We start from the raw sequence: 7,822 nt of genomic DNA, 5'->3' as shown, positions 1-7,822 counted from the left end.
AGTGGATCAGGCTGAGAAAAATTTGCTGGCTTTGTGCCAGGGTCAGGATGATATAGAAGTATATTGTCAGAAATTTAGGAAATGGTCAGTACTCACTCAGTGGAATGAATCTGCGCTGGCAGCTTTGTTCAGAAAGGGTCTCTCTGAGGCTCTTAAGGATGTCATGGTGGGATTTCCTATGCCTGCTGGTTTGAATGAGTCTTTGGCCATTCAGATCGGTCGACGCTTGCGCGAGCGTAAATCTGTGCACCATTTGGCGGTACTGCCTGAGGTTAAACCTGAGCCTATGCAGTGCGATAGGACTATGACTAGAGTTGAACGGCAGGAATACAGACGTCTGAATGGTCTGTGTTTCTACTGTGATGATTTCACTCATGCTATTTCTGATTGTCCTAAGCGCACTAGGCGGTCCGCTAGGTCTGCCGTCATTGGTACTGTACAGTCCAAATTCCTTCTGTCCATTACCTTGATATGCTCTTTGTCGTCGTTTTCTGTCATGGCGTTTGTGGATTCGGGCGCTGCCCTGAATCTGATGGATTTGGATTATGCTAAACGTTGTGGGTTTTTCTTGGAGCCTTTGCGGTGTCCTATTCCATTGAGAGCAATTGATGCTACACCTTTGGCCAAGAATAAACCTCAATACTGGGCCCAGCTGACCATGTGCATGGCTCCTGCACATCAGGAAGTTATTCGCTTTCTGGTGTTGCATAATCTGCATGATGTGGTCGTGTTGGGGTTGCCATGGCTACAAACCCATAATCCAGTATTGGATTGGAATTCCATGTCGGTATCCAGCTGGGGTTGTCAGGGGGTACATGGTGATGTTCCATTTTTGTCGATTTTGTCATCCACCCCTTCTGAGGTCCCAGAGTTCTTGTCTGATTATCAGGATGTATTTGAAGAGCCCAAGTCCGATGCTCTACCTCCGCATAGGGATTGTGATTGTGCTATCAATTTGATTCCTGGTAGTAAATTCCCTAAAGGTCGATTATTTAATTTATCCGTGCCCGAACACGCCGCTATGCGCAGTTATGTGAAGGAATCCCTGGAGAAGGGACATATTCGCCCATCGTCATCACCACTGGGAGCAGGGTTCTTCTTTGCAGCCAAGAAGGATGGTTCGCTGAGACTGTGTATTGATTACCGCCTTCTTAATAAGATCACTGTTAAATTTCAGTATCCCTTGCCATTGTTATCTGACTTGTTTGCTCGGATTAAGGGGGCTAGTTGGTTCACTAAGATAGATCTTCGTGGTGCGTATAATCTGGTGAGAATCAGGCAAGGAGATGAATGGAAAACTGCATTCAATACGCCCGAGGATCATTTTGAGTATCTAGTGATGCCGTTCGGACTTGCCAATGCTCCATCTGTGTTTCAGTCTTTTATGCATGACATCTTCCGTGAGTATCTGGATAAATTCCTGATTGTTTACTTGGATGACATTTTGATCTTCTCAGATGATTGGGAGTCTCATGTGAAGCAGGTCAGAATGGTTTTTCAGGTCCTGCGTGCTAACTCTTTGTTTGTGAAGGGATCAAAGTGTCTCTTCGGTGTGCAGAAAGTTTCATTTTTGGGGTTCATCTTTACCCCTTCTACTATCGAGATGGATCCAGTTAAGGTCCAAGCCATCCAGGATTGGATTCAGCCGACATCTCTGAAAAGTCTGCAAAAGTTCCTGGGCTTTGCTAATTTTTATCGTCGCTTCATCTGTAATTTTTCTAACATTGCCAAACCATTGACCGATTTGACCAAGAAGGGTGCTGATTTGGTTAATTGGTCTTCTGCTGCTGTGGAAGCTTTTCAGGAGTTGAAGCGTCGTTTTTGTTCTGCCCCTGTGTTGTGTCAGCCAGATGTTTCTCTTCCGTTCCAGGTCGAGGTTGATGCTTCTGAGATTGGAGCAGGGGCGGTTTTGTCACAGAGAGGTTCTGATTGCTCGGTGATGAAACCATGTGCTTTCTTTTCCAGGAAGTTTTCGCCCGCTGAGCGTAATTATGATGTGGGCAATCGAGAGTTGCTGGCCATGAAGTGGGCATTCGAGGAGTGGCGTCATTGGCTTGAAGGAGCTAAGCATCGCGTGGTGGTATTGACTGATCATAAGAACTTGACTTATCTCGAGTCTGCCAAGCGCTTGAGTCCTAGACAGGCCCGTTGGTCGTTATTTTTTGCCCGCTTCGACTTTGTGATTTCGTACCTTCCGGGCTCTAAAAATGTGAAGGCGGATGCTCTGTCTAGGAGTTTTGTGCCCGACTCTCCGGGTTTATCTGAGCCAGCGGGTATCCTCAAGGAAGGAGTCATTGTGTCTGCCATCTCCCCTGATTTGCGGCGGGTGCTGCAAAAATTTCAGGCGAATAAACCTGATCGTTGTCCAGCAGAGAAACTGTTCGTCCCTGATAGGTGGACTAATAAACTTATCTCTGAACTTCATTGTTCGGTGTTGGCTGGTCATCCTGGAATCTTTGGTACCAGAGAGTTAGTGGCTAGATCCTTCTGGTGGCCATCTCTGTCACGGGATGTACGTACTTTTGTGCAGTCCTGTGGGATTTGTGCTAGGGCTAAGCCCTGCTGTTCTCGTGCCAGTGGGTTGCTTTTGCCCTTGCCGGTCCCAAAGAGGCCTTGGACACATATTTCGATGGATTTCATTTCTGACCTTCCCGTTTCTCAAAAGATGTCAGTCATTTGGGTGGTCTGTGATCGCTTTTCTAAAATGGTCCATCTGGTGCCCTTGGCTAAATTGCCTTCCTCCTCTGATTTGGTACCTTTGTTCTTTCAGCATGTGGTTCGGTTGCATGGCATTCCTGAGAATATTGTTTCTGACAGAGGTTCCCAGTTTGTTTCAAGGTTTTGGCGAGCCTTTTGTGTTGGATGGGCATTGACCTATCCTTTTCCTCGGCTTTCCATCCTCAGACTAATGGCCAGACCGAACGAACCAATCAGACCTTGGAAACATATCTGAGATGTTTTGTTTCTGCAGACCAGGATGATTGGGTGTCCTTTTTGCCGTTGGCTGAGTTCGCCCTTAATAATCGGGCCAGCTCGGCTACCTTGGTTTCTCCATTTTTTTGCAATTCTGGGTTCCATCCTCGTTTCTCTTCAGGACAGGTTGAGTCTTCGGACTGTCCTGGTGTGGATTCTGTGGTGGATAGGTTGCAGCAGATGTGGACTCAGGTAGTGGACAATTTGATCTTGTCCCAGGAGAAAGCTCAACTTTTCGCTAATCGCAGACGCCGTGTGGGTCCCCGACTTCGTGTTGGGGATCTGGTTTGGTTATCTTCTCGTCATATTCCTATGAAGGTTTCCTCTCCTAAATTTAAACCTCGTTTTATTGGTCCGTATAGGATTTCTGAGGTTCTCAATCCTGTGTCTTTTCGTTTGACCCTCCCAGACTCCTTTTCCATACATAATGTATTCCATAGGTCGTTGTTGCGGAGATACGTGGCACCTATGGTTCCATCTGTTGAGCCTCCTGCCCCGGTTTTGGTGGAGGGGGAATTGGAGTATATTGTGGAGAAGATTTTGGATTCTCGTGTTTCTAGACGGAAACTCCAGTATCTGGTTAAATGGAAGGGTTATGCTCAGGAAGATAATTCCTGGGTTTTTGCCTCTGATGTTCATGCTTCCGATCTTGTTCGTGCCTTTCATGCGGCTCATCCTGGTCGGCCTGGGGGCTCTGGTGAGGGTTCGGTGACCCCTCCTCAAGGGGGGGGTACTGTTGTGAATTCTGTGGCTGAATTCACTCCTGTGGTCACAAGTGGTACTGCAGCTTCTGAGCTTCCTCCCTCAGGTGTTCTGGTGAGCTCGTTAACTGCTTCATTACTTAACTCCGCCTGATGCTGCTATCCTTGCTCCTTGTCAATGTTTCAGTGTTGGATCTGAGCTTCTCCTGATTGTTCCTGTGACCTGCTGCTCTGTATAGCTAAGTGCTTTTTGCTTTTTTGTTGCTTTTTTTCTGTCCAGCTTGTCTTTTGTTTTGCTGGAAGCTCTGAGACGCAAAGGGTGTACCGCCGTGCCGTTAGTTCGGCACGGTGGGTTTTTTTTGCCCCCTTTGCGTGGTTTTGCTTTAGGGTTTTTTGTAGACTGCAAAGTTCGCTTTACTGTCCTCGCTCTGTCCTAGAATATCGGGCCCCACTTTGCTGAATCTATTTCATCCCTACGTTTTGTCTTTTCATCTTACTCACAGTCATTATATGTGGGGGGCTGCCTTTCCTTTGGGGAATTTCTCTGGGGCAAGTCAGGCCTATTTTTCTATCTTCAGGCTAGCTAGTTTCTTAGGCTGTGCCGAGTTGCCTAGGTAGTTGTTAGGCGCAATCCACAGCCGCTTTTAGTTGTGTTTAGGATAGGATCAGGTGTGCAGTCTACAGAGTTTCCACGTCTCAGAGCTCGTTCTTGTATTTTTGGGTATTTGTCAGATCACTGTGTGCGCTCTGATCGCTAAGCACACTGTGTTTCTGGATAGCCTTCATAACACCTGTCATTAGCAAACATAACAGCGTGGCGCCACAGATCATCTTGTTCATGAGAAGCTGTGACATTCTCTTTGCCAGAAATATTACCGCAGTCCTTGAGTAAGATTTCTGAAAGCATTGCGCAATGAGACGCCTGACGAGTGGCAAGTGCCTTGTTATACCAAGCCAGAAATATTACTCCAGTCCCTGACTAGAATAAGGTTTGTGGCATTGAAAACACTACAGCTCATCATGAACTAGACTTAATGAATGAAAAGCTTCTGACTCCTTCACACCCCTTCATCAAGGCCATTGAGAAAATTGATGGTCTTTATGAATCGGGGTCGTAGAGCGGTGTGTGTCGGCAAGTTGAACCGGAAAACTGGAAACCGGAGAATACGGTGATGGATGAGTACATTAACACACTGACACTACACTGCACTAACATTTAGATGGGTTTACAGAGTAAAAAAAATATCGGGAGCGCATCTTTAAATATCAGTTGAATATACCGTGTAGGATAGTAATTACTTGCACAATAAATCATTGTGCTTATTGATTTGACAACCCCCAAAATATAATTTGTGTGTTAGTCAAGCATAGGGATACACGGATTGTGTCATCTATGCATAATGTAGAAATGCCGCCATATATCTCCTGACGTATATTGGGAAATTCCACAATGTCTCATACATGTGGTGACAATCTATGTAATGGGCTGAATCAAGTTTATGAGAAGCAGTACGGTATATGTCTGACATTTAAGGGTCAATATACAGATAATGATATGTTCCCTGCAGATTGTAATCTGAAAATCAGTCCTGCATAGTAACTTCCAGGAATTTTACATTTATTGTAGCCGTGCAATTTACTATGAAAAGTCCAGCGATTTAAAGGGAATGTTGCACCTAACTTTTTTTTTTAAATAATTAGAACCAGAAAGTGATACATATTCTTTTTTGTTTCAGACCTGTTTTGGTTTTCTTATTGTAGAATTCTTTATTCTTCTTCTGTATGATTATGTTCGCAGCCATATTGCCATATTGTGTTTGCAATTAGAAGTATGCCTCACAACACAACCATAGACGGCAGTAGACAGGATCTCACTCATTGACTTTTATGGGAGAGTTTTCTATGCATGCCCTGTCACCTATGCAGGGAGGGAGAGGTGCTGTAACCATCGCCTATTGTAAATTTCAGGATCTTGTGTTATCTATCTATATATGTAAATGACACCATCTGATCAGAGTTTGATCTGAGTATCATCTTAGTGTGATCTGATTTACTTGCATGAGAGATTTGCAGCCCAGGTGAGGAGAAGATGGAGAACGTAATATCTCCAGCTTCTCCATTGCCTGTGTCTGTGTAAATCGGACTGCACCCATATACTTGCGCATGCTGTGATTTGCAGAGCCACTTGCAGCATACTGAAATTTTTTTTCTCATGTCAAATTGGTCTGTAGAAAAGAAAATGCTGATCTGCACTATCCTATAGTATAATATTGGTCCTAGTACTATGCGATAAAACATTGGATAGCACTTGTCCGATGTATATGCATCATGTGAGCAAGCCCTAAGACTTTCTTTGGTGTGTACTCATTTTTGCAACATGGTCTTTAATACATTTGTTAGGAAAATGATTTATGGGGTTTACAAAATAAGAAACCTGATTTGCAATAAGTGGCCTGGATTTGGAGTATTTTGTAGTATGGTATCCTGTAGAAAATGTTGATTCTGAAAGGTAAACTTTTTGTGACAAATCTCATCTATGCTCAGCACTGTATATTTATGTACATAGTTTATTCATGATTGGTATCTTATATTTACTGTATGCACACTGTTTATTCACTGTAGGTGTATATTTCTATATATAGTTTATTCATGGCTGGTATTTTAGATTTATGTACACTGTTTATTCGCTGTAGGTGTATATTTCTATATATAGTTTATTCATGGCTGGTATTTTAGATTTATGTACACTGTTTATTCGCTGTAGGTGTATATTTCTATATATAGTTTATTCACGGCTGGTATATTATATTTATGTACACTGTTTATTCGCTGTAGGTGTATATTTCTATATATAGTTTATTCACGGCTGGTATATTATATTTATGTACACTCTTTATTCGCTGTAGGTGTATATTTCTATATATAGTTTATTCACGGCTGGTATATTATATTTATGTACACTGTTTATTCGCTGTAGGTGTATATTTCTATATAGTTTATTCACGGCTGGTATTTTAGATTTATGTACACTCTTTATTCGCTGTAGGTGTATATTTCTATATATAGTTTATTCACGGCTGGTATATTATATTTATGTACACTGTTTATTCGCTGTAGGTGTATATTTCTATATATAGTTTATTCACGGCTGGTATTTTAGATTTATGTACACTCTTTATTCGCTGTAGGTGTATATTTCTATATATAGTTTATTCACGGCTGGTATTTTAGATTTATGTACACTGTTTATTCGCTGTAGGTGTATATTTCTATATATAGTTTATTCACGGCTGGTATATTATATTTATGTACACTCTTTATTCGCTGTAGGTGTATATTTCTATATATAGTTTATTCACGGCTGGTATATTATATTTATGTACACTGTTTATTCGCTGTAGGTGTATATTTCTATACATAGTTTATTCATGGCTGGTATTTTATATTTATGTATACTGTTTATTCGCAGTAGGTGTATATTTCTATATATAGTTTATTCATGGCTGGTATTTTATATTTATGTATACTGTTTATTCGCTGTAGGTGTATATTTCTATATATAGTTTATTCATGGCTGGTATATTATATTTATGTACACTGTTTATTCGCTGTAGGTGTATATTTCTATATATAGTTTATTCACGGCTGGTATTTTATATTTATGTACACTCTTTATTCGCTGTAGGTGTATATTTCTATATATAGTTTATTCACGGCTGGTATATTATATTTATGTACACTGTTTATTCGCTGTAGGTGTATATTTCTATATATAGTTTATTCATGGCTGGTATTTTATATTTATGTATACTGTTTATTCGCAGTAGGTGTATATTTCCATATATAGTTTATTCACGGCTGCTATTTTATATTTATATACACTGTTTATTTGCTTCTAGTATGTATTTATGTGTGCTGTTGATTCACTGGTAGTATAAATTTACACATACTTTCCATACTGATGTCCAAACTGAGATTTTTTGGGGTTTGGATTTCTTACTAACTTTTTTTATTTTTGGGTGGGCACCATTTCAGTTTTTGCCTCAGGTAACAGGAAAGTTAAAATCATTTTCTGGTCAGAGCTATCATGAAATGGAAAATCATTCTACTTTTTAATGTAGCTGTATACTATATGTAATGAAAAAATT

This window comes from Ranitomeya imitator, chromosome 7 (assembly GCF_032444005.1).
Source record: "Ranitomeya imitator isolate aRanImi1 chromosome 7, aRanImi1.pri, whole genome shotgun sequence".
NCBI classification, from domain to species: domain Eukaryota; kingdom Metazoa; phylum Chordata; class Amphibia; order Anura; family Dendrobatidae; genus Ranitomeya; species Ranitomeya imitator.
This window is presented reverse-complemented; position numbering follows the sequence as displayed.